The following is a 14041-nucleotide window of genomic DNA, read 5'->3' as shown; positions in this document are numbered from 1 at the left end:
GGGGGTGGATGGGATGGGATGCGGGATGCATGGAATGGGATGGGATGCATGACATGGATGCATGGATTAGGATAGAATAGCTTAGCATTTTTTGGGGTATTTTCCTGTTCAACCAAAGGCGCTCACTTCAACGTGCTAGTACGCCACTATTATCCCCGCGGCAACGCCGCGGGTATGCCCCCTAGTATTTTATAAATTATCAATTTGCTATTGACTGATGTTTCTGGCTAATAATAGTTTTAGAATAAATTGCACCCATTATTCAACAAAAATTTGTAAGTGTATATGTTACATAATAAAAAGTGGTTTATATAGCTATTCCCTTGCGTTTTTGCTTTTGCAACTTGAACGCATCCAAACTATTATATGCACGATAAGCGACAAATGCCGCGGCGAAGATTTTGGCTTACACCAGCTGTTCTAGTAGGCTCAACTGAGCTTATTCTGGACGGCTGGTTGTTTGATATGGACGCATTTTGATTCGGCACTCGCGGTCGGGCATATTCGCAACTTGCCTAATAAACTGTATAAAGTGCCCAAGCTGTAAATATACAGCCTGCCTATAATCCTTACCAACATTTTTATATCAAGCACATTTTCTAGCGAATTGTTTATTTCTAAGATTATTTGGTCTGGTCATGAATTGTATATATATATATATATATATATATATCTTTATTTAAGAGCTACAAGCGTATCATCCAAATAAATTTTTGGAATAATGTATTCATCACAAATATATATATGTGTGTGTGTGTGTGCGTGCGTGGGCGTGCGGTGCGCGTGCGTGTGACACATATATACAAATAATACAAATTAATCATAAGCAGCTTGTCATTGCCGATCGTATACATATACGACCATGCGTAACGCAACGAAAAACCATGGTTCCACGACTCTATCGCCGCCATTACTAAATTCAGTTATTTATAACTGAAAGCAGATCATGGCCATTTCTGAACAAATCGCTGTAAATAGAATACCAAGCCGTCGCGGAAATAATACAATATGCGCCGTGTGTGAAGTGCGAAAGGGCTGGCTGATTGTGACGCAGTGTTGTTCGGTGTGTGGCAAGTGCTAAAAAGTCTCACCGAGGTGTAAGTTGTGCAACGTGTCGAACGCGGGCTTAATGTGGTAATCAATGCTATACTTTATTTCTGACTGAGCAAAGCGCCATTGAACCCAGCAGAAATAGCTAAAATTTTGAAAGGCGCCCATGCATTTGAGATGTAATACAAATTTTCAGGCTTTTTCCCAATTTGGATTTCGTGATTGCGAGCTGTCCATTATTTGCACATTTTAGCTGCTAGCGAAAGTTCGGCCTAATCGTCGCTAAAGTGTGTGCATGTTTATTTGCCATATAAATAGCTACCGTAATGAGCGGTTCCAGCAAATTGTTGAGCAGGAAAGAGCCCTATGATGCAAAGAATTTATAAAATTACCCTATCTATTGAAGTTAAAATTTATTGCAAGTCATTAGCCAGAAGAAGTTCGATTTATTGCATGCTAGCTAATAACGTGTTCATAGTCTGGTTCAGTTTAAATAGGTCGAGGATGCCTGCCCACTCATCGTCTGCACTTGCTGCGTGCATTGCGGTGTATTGGCGCATAGCGTCGCATGATTCCAAAGTCAAAATGCCTCGTGTAAAGTGCAGTAAGTTTATTAGTGTATTACCAAAACGTGTATGTGGTGATTTCAAGTACAATTTTGGAGCAGAGAATAGCTAGTAGTTATTCTGACCTTTAATGCCTTCAATTAGTACTTTCTTGGCTTGCAAGCACTAGCGTTCTATGCAAAACAACATATCTTACACCTGCGACGTGCTTTAAGCTATATCTTTGATTTCGTACAGCAGTATTTGAGGGACGCGTACCGTGGTCGTATATAGTAGAGAAAGCTGAAAGAGGAATTAGCATGAAATATAAAATAACCAGTCCTTGAAGGCGTATTTATGTGAAGAGAATAAGCTCTGCCTCAAGGATGACTGATCCTAGTTTCTAACATCATTTACATCACAAATAAGGCTCCCGTTTCAATTCAAAAGACTAAGTCATTCTCCTTTTTATGGGCCGAAATTGAAGAATGTGGGCAAAGCATGGAACATGCTACATGTGTTGACTGTGTATTAAGGACCGGTTAGCATAGTTGGATAGCTGCAAGCAAAATGCTAAGTGTTAGGCTGTAGATGACTGATTATATATAACGTGGTGTGCGTGCGTTCGTGCGCTGCTGGGTCATCTAGCAGCGCGCGCGCTGCATGTGTGTGTATGTGTATGTGTATTGTGTATGTGTATGTGTATGTGTATGTGTAATGTGTATGTGTATGTGTATGTGTATGTGTATGTGTATGTGTATGTGCTATGTGTATGTGATATGTGTTGCGTATCGGCGTAACATGCCGTAGTGCGTGTGCGTGTGCTGTGTGCGTGTCTGCGCCTAGTGCGCGTGTGCTGTATATATATGTGTGTTGCTAGCGTGTATGTGTCTGTGTGTGTGTGCTGTGTGTGGTGTGCTTGCGTCTCTGGGCTGTGTGTCGTGCGTGCGTGCGTGCTGTTGCTGCGGCGCGCGTACGCGTGTGTGCGTGCTGTGCAGTGCGTGCTGGCGTCGTGGCGCGCGCGTTGCGCTGCGGTCTGTGTGTGTGCCGGTGTGTGTGCGTGCGTGCTTGCGCCTTGTGTGCGTCGTGTGTGTAGCGTGTACTGCTGATGGGTGCGTGCGTGCGCCTCTGCTGGCGCGGGTGTACGTGGATGTGTGTGGCCAGTGCGCTGCGTTGCCGCGCGCGCGCTGTGTGCTTCGTGCGTGCGTTGGGCTGCGTGCGATTGCGGCCGGACCGTAGCCTAGCCTGGTGGAGCATACGTGCGTGCTTCAGACTACTGATGCCTGCCTAGCGCTGCGGGCTAATTACTCAGCTGCCGAAGACTATTACGGGCAAAAATAGGAAATTATATTTTGCTACTATAACGATGCTCATTTCTTGACGAAAGCGTCTCAGCCGTATTTTTCAATTTGGAAGAGGTAGACTCTGTATATCGAGTCATACTGGCAGCACACAGCTGAGTTGACGCGGGAGTCCGCCGGCTCAAGGAGAAAAGGGAGTGAGGGAAAGCGGGGAAGCGCGTTGTATGGGACTTATGGAGATCAGAAGACTGGGAAAGAGAAGCGTGGTTTCGTAAGGCAGGACAGCAGCCGGCAAAGAATATTAAACGCGTGTGTGAACGCTGTTATAATTCATTTAACACTTTAACACGATTTCGCGCCGAGAAGCCAAAATGTATCATAATGCCAGACATCATCATACGATATCGTCCTCTTCCTGTCTTATTCTCTTCTCTCTTTCCCACACTTAAAAACATGATCCACTTGTTTTCACCCTTTCGTCTTCTGCCGCATATATACTTAATTTTTCTTCTTGCGATTAACTTCATGCCCATTTTATTTTTTCCTGCTCTCACCATTTACCTGCGTCTTCTTTCGCTTAATGCCTCTGCCCTCTAGCATTTTCGCTACCGCCTACCCCTTTATTCTTCTTCAACTTATCAATATCCCTGTTCCATCTCTCACCTAAGTTTTCATCCACGCCAAATTTGTTTCGTGACGCTGCATCCCCTGCCCTATCTTTTCCTCCGTCCACAGTCTATATAATATTCGCCTAATTTGAGGTGTATGCCTGCACGCGTATAATGAAAGCTTATCACTACTGAAATTTTAAATCACATCTTCAAGAATTAAGTTGTTCCCTGTCAATGTAATATCATGTGATATGCGAGTATATGTTGGGTGTTATTTATTTAAACTGTTTCGCGATATATTTAGTTTTATGGGTTTCACGACAATTTCTTTTGTGCATATTGTCTCAGTTTTCGATGTTGTACACCAGTGCAATTGTTCCTTGGTGTCAGCCATTGCTCTCTCGGAATCTTGATCGCTAATTCGCCTAAAAATATCTAAGTTTCAGAAGGGCGCTTTGCCAGGCGCATGACGCTAAAATATCTAAGTTTCAAGAAGCGGGCGTTTGAGGGCATACGCTAAAAATATCTAGTCTCTAGGAGGGAGTTTGCAAGGCGCGCCTTGCTAACGCCTGCAAAACGCCCTCCATGAGAGAAGGGCGCCCTGCAAACAATGTTAGCGATGGTCTCAGTTTTTCGATGTTCACCATGCATTGTTCCTGTGTCAGATCTTCTGGAATCTGTGATCTAATTCGCTAAAATATCTGAGTTTCAGAAGGGCGTTTGCAGGGCATACGCTAAAATATCTAAGTTTCAGAAGGGCGTTTGCAGGCTATACGCTAAATATATCTAAGTCTCAGGAGCGGCGTTTGCCAGGGACGCCCTTCATAACGGCCCCTCAAACGCCCTCAGAGAGAAGGGCGCCCTGGCAAAAATGTTAGCGGATGTGCTAGTTGTCGACTGTCACCTATGCATTGTCTGCCTGTTCAGTAATCTTTCTGGAATCTTTCGCTGCATCTACAATTCGTCTAAAATATCGAGTTATCAGCAATGAGCCGCGTTTGCCCAGCGGCCATACTGCCCTAAAATATCTAAGTTTCAGAAGGGCGTTTGCAGGGCATACGCTAAAATATCTAAGTTTCAGAAGGGCGTTTGCAGGGCATACGCTAAAATATCTAAGTCTCAGGAGGGCGTTTGCAGGGCGTAGCACTTATGGAGGGCGTTTGCAGGGCGCCCTTCTAACGCCCTGCAAACGCCCTCCAGAGAGAAGGGCGCCCTGCAAAAATGTTAGGGTATGTCTCAGTTTTCGATGTCACCATGCATTGTTCCTGTGTCAGATCTTCTGGAATCTGTGATCTAATTGAACTTGATAAGGGTGGTTTCCTTATCAGGTACCTTGCACTGCAGGTCATTTACGCCTTTTCTTTCTACATTTTATGTATTATAATAAGAGAACTATCTATGTTTTAGGAACCTTAGACCTGATTTTATTACACTGCTACATGACCCTGTTTAGAAAACGGGTGTATATTTGTTTAGGTACGATGCTATTTTACCTGTGTGTATGATTTTCGTTATTCATACAAATAAAATAAAATAATTAATTTATTATTTATTGTATAAATAATATATAGAATTAGTTGTATGAAAAACTAAAACCCAAGATGTAGCAAAACCCTTTCGACCAAGCTTAACCTAATGAGAATTAACACATTAATGCTCTAGCAGCACTTACCAGCTATAGCCATGTTCTCAGGCTTAATTACAGATCTCAGACAGATATAATTATAACTCGTGTCGTACCTGTACGTAGAATTAATGTCCTCTTCTAGACATACCATATTTCATTAACTCTTAACTTAGTGTGATTATATAGGTAATCATTTGTAGTACAACATGCTGCAATGTGGCATGTTATTATAAACTTATATATGCAGGTTTTATCCCTTAAGAGATACCTCGAGGTCATAACAAATATATGTGTATGCATGTGCATGTGTGCGTGCGCGCGCTCGTGTGTGTGCGTGTGTGCATATAATGGCATTTTAATATAATAAATGTGGTGAAATATTTTAAGGAAGCGTCTGGCTTCTGGTAGGGGAATTGCGAGGAATGACGTAGAATGTAAGATTTGTGTCAACAGCGATCTTGTTGATTGAGCTTATAAATACTCTAACACTCCGTGAGTGTGAAGGCAGGATAGGCGCGAGGGTAGCTTTACGTGAGCAATGATTTTTGCCGAGATGCATGTCTCTCCACTCCTGTGAGCCGTAATAGGAAAAGGGATAAACTTTTCCGAAGAAAACTGGAGTTTGCCTACTGGACAGATAAAGGCTATGATAATGCGAGATTGATCCAGCCGAGTTACGCGCAGAGCTCGCAGCCACAGATTCAATTAAAAATTTGTCTGCATGAATTACCAGTGATAATAACCCCATTAGGGGATCATATCAGTTGGAATGGCTGAATTGATGGAATAAGTACTTCTGCCTGGGTCGCTCTCCATCAGTATTGTTCTCTGCGTTGAACATTTAAGGAAATTGGGAATTGATTCTGACAGCTTAGCATTCCTGTGGCAGGGTATAATCAGACAATTTTGTTTTAGCAGTATATAGCTATAACAAAAATGTGTGTGCATGCGTGCGTGCGTGTGTGAGTGCGCGCGTGTGTGCTTTCATTTATGTATATCTTTGTTAAAATTCTGAAATTTTAAAGTTGAACTTATTACCAATTTCGGTATCAACTGGCAAAGGGTTTGAAGGACAACTGGCATTTTCTATAATGACAGATTTACATTATTATGGATATTGAATTAATTCATGACGGTTTCAGTGAATTTTCCAGCTATTTTCTGTTATTGAATATATGTGACTCACGTGCCGGCATTTTTCTATGTTATTGCAGTTGTTCCCGAGTCCGATTCATGGACTGCAAACAATACAAGCAGTTCTTACGATGCAAGGGTAAGTGTGAAGCTCTCTTATTTTTTCTATTATGTGGTTAAAAGGAGTTTTATTGTGAGGTTTTGGCATAAAACCTGAACACTCTCAGCCCAACATTTTAAAAATTTAACCGGATTATTTTAGGGATTTTCATGAACTTGGATTTTCACATTTTTTTGCTTGCATTACACAAATTTCACAACAAGAACAAAAACATAGCGAGAATGATACAGCATGTTTGGCTTCGGTTTCATTGCCTCGCACTTGCCCTAGCTGTTAAGCTACTTTTATCAGCTACCATTTGTTTCAAATTATTAGTTACAGTTCTAAGTTTGACTAAATGGAATTTTTTTAGATGCCCTAGCTGTTTTGCCGTGCCCAGCGTGCGTGCATTGCTGTGTGCGTGTATGTTAAGAAAAGCAGTCTACAATATTTCAATTTTTACGCACCTGTTATAACTGCGCAGAAGGGGAACAGCAAGGGATATGAGGCCAGCTTTATCATGTCTTACTTGTCATTTTACAATGTTTCACAATGTTGCCAGTTACAATGTCTTACTTGTCATTTTACAATGTTCCACAATGTTGCAAATTACAATGTCTTACTTTCATTGTGCCTATAGAAATACATAGAGACACTATAGTATTATTCTGTATTTCTATTCCATAGTTATCTATGGTATTCTACTCTGTAGTTCTATAGCTATTCTATAGGTCTAACTTATTCTATAGTCTTTTAGTATTATTTCTGTGATTATGCCAGCAATGTGCATCTGCTAACTATAGAAGGAACATTACATGGTTATGCTCCGTGTTTATCAGGAACTATAAATGTATTGTATGCTCTGATTTTCCTAGTGAGTCATTTGTGATGTTTATTTGAATTTTAAAATATGCGTGCTAGTGAGACAAACGGAGATAATGTTGCAATTATGTTTGTGACTGGATTTGATTGGAAGGCCATAGTCTGCGTCTCCTGAGAAATTGTTTTAAAATTTAACCTTTGTTGCTTTTTGTGCAAATGTACTGCAGAGGAAATGAAGTAGTTTATTATTTATCAATTTGGCTTCATTATTAATGAGTGGTAATTATTTGCCTCCCGGAGGAGATTGTTCATTTTGTTGCTCACTGCTTTTTGGTGAGCAGTGGGAGCCAGATGTCTACCGTGCTATGCCGTTTTTACACAAGCCAAATTCTAGCTGGCATTTTCACGGACATATGTTGCTATGTTATGAATTCATGAAACCAAATTAACTGTTAACTCACTGTCTAATTCATGCCCTAGATAATGGGCGTAGATTGATGAATACGCGGCTTGATCATTGTATACGATGAGCTGAGTATATAAGGTGGTGAATTAATTATAGGGAGTAATAGCAGGAGAGAACCGTGTTGGATGAAAATCGTGCAAATAAACACCCGCTTCTGTCTCTCTAGTATGGTGGCCCTGATGTATGGTGGTGTCATGTCATGAACCTATTTTGTATGTTACTTGCTAAGAGCAATACAGGGCTATGGTCTGCTGGGCCACACCGGTGTTCTTTTTGTCTTGGTGATTATAGTGATTACTGGGTTTATTTTTGTGCAAGGTTTAATTGCTAGAAGGCATCGTCTCTAACCATACGATCACAGCATTCTTAATGCAGGGCACAGCATATTGGCTGCCACATATGGTTTTCTAATGTTCACGGCTATTCATCAGAATTATTCATATAATGTTAATGGGGAAATCTGTGTCAATTTTTGTAACTCATCTGTTTTTGATCCACCGTACGGCGCGTGTGCACGCGTTTTATTAGAGCTTGCTAATTTTCAGGAGCTAATTATATATTCTAGAAACTTGGTCGCGGTTTTAGGGTTTAATATGCTATGGTTTCAATACCTGATTAAATACTATAGTAATATACAGTAAGATAAACGTCTTGTCATTAATTCATATGGCATATATATATATATGCTTTAAAACGTAGTGCTTTTATTATAATAAAATGCGTTTTTGTATTGTTTGTTATACGCAAACATACGAGCATTGATAAGCCTTTATAAAAGCTACAATCGCCATTTTATTAACGATCGACGACCCATTTTCCCCCGACCTATTCATATGGAAATAGAGCCATAATTTAATTCTATAAGCGTGCTACCCGCTAAAATTTAATTGCCTATGGTCTTGCATATGGGAAACAATGACCCATTAACGATGCTTTTATAATTCGGCTAATGAACAGAAGATTCTTGGCATTGAATTTTTAATTTTCTGTCCTGTATAGGGTGTCAAGGGGATGAAACTGCAGGCAGAAATCATTGTTGCTGGTTTTGTGAGAGACATTAGTGAACTTAGAACACCCCCCCCCCCAGGTGAATGTTAAGCCTAAAGTCGTCTCTGTGGATAGGAAATAAACAGATAATTCAATTGGGGTGGCACAATGTAAAGCACAACAAACATTCATTTACACAAAAGAAATGCAACGAAGATGACAATGCAAAGCGTAGTTTAAAAGTCATTTACGGCATCTCCCTAGTACAAAAACGCCCCATTGAGCTTGTTATCACTGTCCTAATTATTTTTATACAGGGTAATATATGGGTTATAACTGCATGGTTAGGAAAATGTTACTCAAGTTTCTATAGACGCCAACGCCAGCTGTAGGATCTTACTGAAAGTGTCTATGCTGCACATGTAGATTTTTATTCTTTGTATCGCGTACCTCATTTTCACCACTCGTGCTGTTTTGCCTATGGAGAAAAATATTGGTTAAATCTGTTATCCTAAACAATAATATATATGTTGCATCGTTTGTCGTGTTCCTTCAAAGTATGCATGTAGTTCCTACAATGAAATGGCCATTTTAATTTTTACCATTTTACTTAACTTTTATAAAGTTATAGTTCTAAATTCTGTGCTATAAATATGTGACAATGTTCTTTCTAGTAACTTACTAGTAACACTCGATTTACATAAGGAGTAATTTTTTTTATAGTTTACTCATTGTTAGCTCTTGCTATCATAGTAGTTGAACGCAATCATTGCAGAGTAACATTCATTATTATGAAAACCACACGATTTAGCAAAGCCTTGTTGTTTGTGTTCAGGAATTGCTGTTCAGAATAGTTAATAGCTAGTGTATTGCGTTTGCAGTTGTAGCTTTACCTCCCAAATACTGTTGCTTGGAGGCTTTCTTAGGGATATGGCGAAACAGTTTGTTTGAAAAGTACCTTCATATGAGATACTTTGTATGCCTGCCTTACAGTGCTAACACATTTCGGCTTAGAACCAACACTACGGGGACCAGTAAACAAGCTCTCGCGGCAGAATTTATTGTCTCCAAGATAAGGTTGCAGTTATACGTCCTGCCAAGCGCCTGAAATTGCCACATATTGATGGCTTATTAATATCTCCTAACGTGTCAGATGTAACAGTTGGCAGATGCAGTTAAATATCAACTCAGATTAGTAATAGTTTGCTCCAGTATTATATTTTGTGTGTGTGTGTGTGTGTGTGTGTGTGCGTGCGTGCGTGCGTGCGTGTGTACACATATATACAAATAATACAATTATATAACAGCTTGTCATTGGATCGTATACATATACGAATGGTAACTGCACGAAAAACCATGGTTCCACGACTCTATCGGCCGCCATTACTAAATTCAGTGTATTATACTGAAAGGCAGATCATGGCATTTCTGACAAATCCCTGTAAATAGAATACCAAGCGTCGGAAATCAATATGGCCGTGTGTGAAGTGCGAGGGCTGCTGATTGTGAACCAGTGTGTGTGTGTGGCAAGTGCTAACAAGTCTCACGAGGTGTAAATTGTGCAAGTGTCGAACCGCTATGTGGTAATCATGCTATAATTTATTTCTGACTAGCAAAAGCGCATTGAAACAGAAATAGTAAAATTTGAAAGGCGCATCATTTGAGATGTAATACAATTTCAGCTTTCCCAATTTGGATTTGTGATTGCGGTGTCATTAATTTGCACATTTTAGTCTACGAAAGTCGGCTAATCGTCGTAAAGTGTGGTGATGTTATTTGCCATATAAATAGCTACCTAATAGCGGTTCCGAAAATTGGTTGAGAGGAAAGAGCCTTGATGCAAAGAATTTATAAAATTACCCTATCTATTGATGTTAAAATTTATTGCAAGTCATTACCAAAGAAGTTCGGATTTATTGCATTGCTGCTAATAACGTGTCATATCTGTTCAGTTAAATAGGCGAGGAGCCTGCACTCATCTGTTGTGCCTGCGTGCATGCGTGTATGGCGCATAGGTGCATGATTCCAAAGTCAAATGCTGCGTGTAAAGTCAGTATAGTTTATTATGTATTACCAAACGTGTATGTGCTGATTTAAGTACATTTTGAGCAGAGAATAGCTAGTAGTTATCTGACCTCTTAATGCTTCAATTAGTACTTCTTGCTGCAAGCACTAGCGTTCTATGCAAAACAACATATCTTACACCTGGACGTCTTTAAGCTATACTGTTTATTTCGTACAGTATTTTGAGGGACGCGTACGTGGTCGTTATATATGAAACTGAAAGAGAGAATTAGCATGAAAATATAAAAATACCAGTTGAAGGCTTTTATTGAAGAATAAGCTGCTCAAGGATGATGAATCCTAGTTTCTAACATCATTTACATCACAAAAGGCTCCCGGTTTCAATTCAAAAGACTAAAGTCATTCTCCTTTTTATGCCGAATTGAGAAGTGCAAGCATGGAACATCTACATGTGTTGACTGTGTTTAAAGGACCGGTTAGCGAAGTTGGATAGCTGAAGCAAAATGCTAAGTGTTAGGCTGTGAATGACTGATATATATACGTGTGTGTGCGTGCGTTCGTGCGTGCGTGGGTCTCTGCGCGCGCGCGTGCATGTGTGTGTATGTGTATGTGTATGTGTATGTGTATGTGTATGTGTATGTGTATGTGTATGTGTCGCCATCTACGGTCACAATTGTGATTCATTTTGGTTCTATAAATTATTATTGCGATATACGATGGCAATCGTTTCTATAATGTACTGTCGATGGTTGCTCAATTAAAATGACTTCTTTTTACTCAACTCATTTGTGTTTTTTTTTGTGGTGAGCTACAGTGTCATTGACACTTTCATTCACTCTCTCTCTCTCTTCCTCACTGGTCTAGTGTCTTATCGCCTATATATACAAAGTTTGTTCAGCCGAATTAGTTCATCTCGCATAACTAGAGAACTCCACGCGCCTAGGGAAAACTAAAGATACTTTTCAGAATCAGCACGTCTGGGAGAAATTAAAAAAATTATAATCATCAATAGATGGCGGCTGCGTACAGATTAGCATCACGTGAGTGTGAATCCATGGGGTATACCTTAACGGGCGCATTGGCCTAATCGGCTTAGAACATCCGTTTCCTACACCAGGGGATTCCGGGTTCGAGTCCCATGCAGCTGGGGAACTTATTTTCCTCTTTTCCTTTTTTTTCTCCCTTTACCTACCTCTTTAGTATGTATTATTTAAATTTTAATTTTTTATATTTAATGTCTTTTATCTTTTGATTTCTTATTATTTTTTACTGTTTGGGATGCGCATGCGAACGCATGGGATGCCATGCGATGGCATGGGATGGGATGGGATGGGATGGCATTGGATGGGATGCGGTGCGATGGCATATATGGCATGCACGGACGGCAATGCCATGGCCATGTCATGGGATGGCATGAGATGCGATGGGATGGGGTGGGATGGGATGGGAGGGGATGGCATGGAATGGGATGGATGCATGCATGGATGCATGGATAGATAGATAGTTAGATTTTTTGGGTATTTTCCTTTCAACCAAGCGCTCATCAACTGAGTAACGCCACTGATTTCCCCAGGCAACGCCGCGGGTATCCCGCTAGTATTTTATAAAATTATCATTTGCATTGACTGATGTTTCTGGCTAATAATGTTTTAATAAATTGCACCCATTATTTAAAAAAATTGTGTAAGTGTATAGTGTACATAATAAAAGTGGTTATAGTATTCCTTGCGTCTTTGTTTGCAATTGACGCCATCCAAAACTATTATATCACGATAAGCGACAAATGCCGGGCGAAGATTTTGCTTACACCAGTGTTCTAGCCTCAACTGGGTTATTTGGACCTGGTTGTTTGATATGGACCATTTATTTCCACTCGCGGTCGGGCATATTCCACTGTAATAACTGTATAAAGTGCCAACTGTAATTATACAGCCTGCCTATAATCCTTACAACCATTTTTATATCAAGCCCATTTTCTAGCGATTGTTTATTTCTAAGATTATTTGGTCTGCATGAATTGTATATATATATATATATATATATCTTTATTTAAGAGCTACAAGCGTATATCAAGATATCAGACGCTGGCTATCAAATTTTGCTATATATAAGGCATATATAACCTAATTCGACCATCCACTGACCTTACGTGTTATTCTTACTTATTATCAATAGAAATAAATAGATAATATTGATATTATATTACGTCTAGTCAGTAAAGACACGTCTTACCGTTACATGGTGCCATGCAGAAACGTTTTTATCTGCTTGTGTGTTGTCGTAGCTTCTATTATACGTATGTTAACGTAGACTCACTATTTTTTTCGCGTGTGTGATTACCACCTCTAGAAAACGTACCTTAGTAGTGACTTGTGATCCCTTTCTACTTAGAAATAGTTTACGGTTCATATAGGTGTATCAGCTTATAGATTATAATATCAGGTCTACTGTTTCTACAAAAAAACACATTTATTTGACTTTGTCTAATGTCTGTAGTAGTTCAGATTTCATGGAATGAAATCCTATCATGAATCTGCTAAGCGTGGCAACGTAACTGGCAGAAAGCACTGTAAATGCTACACGATTGCCGAGATCAGACCAATTCAATGCATCATAAACAGCGCTGGATGCGGCCTGGGTGTACACTGCTGCGTTTGCCAGCGACCACGTATTGATTCTATTCACGCAGGACAAGAACAATAATGTCTCACTAACGAATATATGAATAGCTGTCAGAGCCTAGTGAATGTGCTGCTATTTTTAATTAAAGTTAGGCACGCAATGATGTCGTTATTTGCCTTGCATCTATTCAAAATGTTCTCGGCGTCGGATGGGTTTGTGTGCGTACAGGAGTCTTTGTGACGTACATGTAGAATCAACATGTGCATGAAGCCATGATTTTCTAAGAATGACTGGCGATTCCATTGTGTGTATGTGTTATGTAGGCAGTTGTTTACATTCCTAACAGTGAAACATTGTAAACAATGTTTAAGAATAGTAGAAGCTGTGCTGTTCAATTTTTATGCGTTACTGATATATGCATGTATGCGTGTGTACTTGTTTAGCTCATGTGTATGTGTGGACGCATACGAGTGTGCATGCATGCATGCACGTGTTTATGGGCGTGCGTATGTATGTGTACGCGGGCTCCACAAGCATGCATGCACATGTGCGTGTGTGTAGACGTCAAGGATACTACTGCAAAGCGCTGGAATTTTAATGCATGTAGAAATTCATTAAAAGCACCCGAGAAAGCTAATTGGTCTCAAAATATAGACATGAAAAAATGAAATCTACTTTGCGGGTTGCACTCTATTATTTATTTTTAACAACTTGTTCAAGAGTTCTTTTTCTTGTGCGGAGTATTGAACAC

The 14041-nt window shown here is 40.0% G+C and overlaps 1 long non-coding RNA gene across 1 annotated transcript in view; it reads left to right on the top strand.

Moving 5' to 3' along the window:
- The window catches only part of LOC106805551, a 46331-nt gene extending 39892 nt beyond the window's left edge, over nt 1–6439 (top strand). Inside the window, exon 4 of the long non-coding RNA XR_001393442.1 lies at nt 6349–6439. This is a non-coding gene — a long non-coding RNA (uncharacterized LOC106805551). The remainder of the gene's footprint in view (nt 1–6348) is intronic.
- The last annotated feature ends 7602 nt before the right edge of the window (nt 6440–14041 follow it).

The sequence above is a fragment of the Priapulus caudatus genome, unplaced genomic scaffold, assembly GCF_000485595.1.
Source record: "Priapulus caudatus unplaced genomic scaffold, Priapulus_caudatus-5.0.1 Scaffold117, whole genome shotgun sequence".
In the NCBI taxonomy this organism is placed as follows: domain Eukaryota; kingdom Metazoa; phylum Priapulida; class Priapulimorpha; order Priapulimorphida; family Priapulidae; genus Priapulus; species Priapulus caudatus.
The sequence above is the reverse complement of the archived record's forward strand: the minus strand, read 5'-3'. Positions and strand labels throughout refer to the sequence as shown.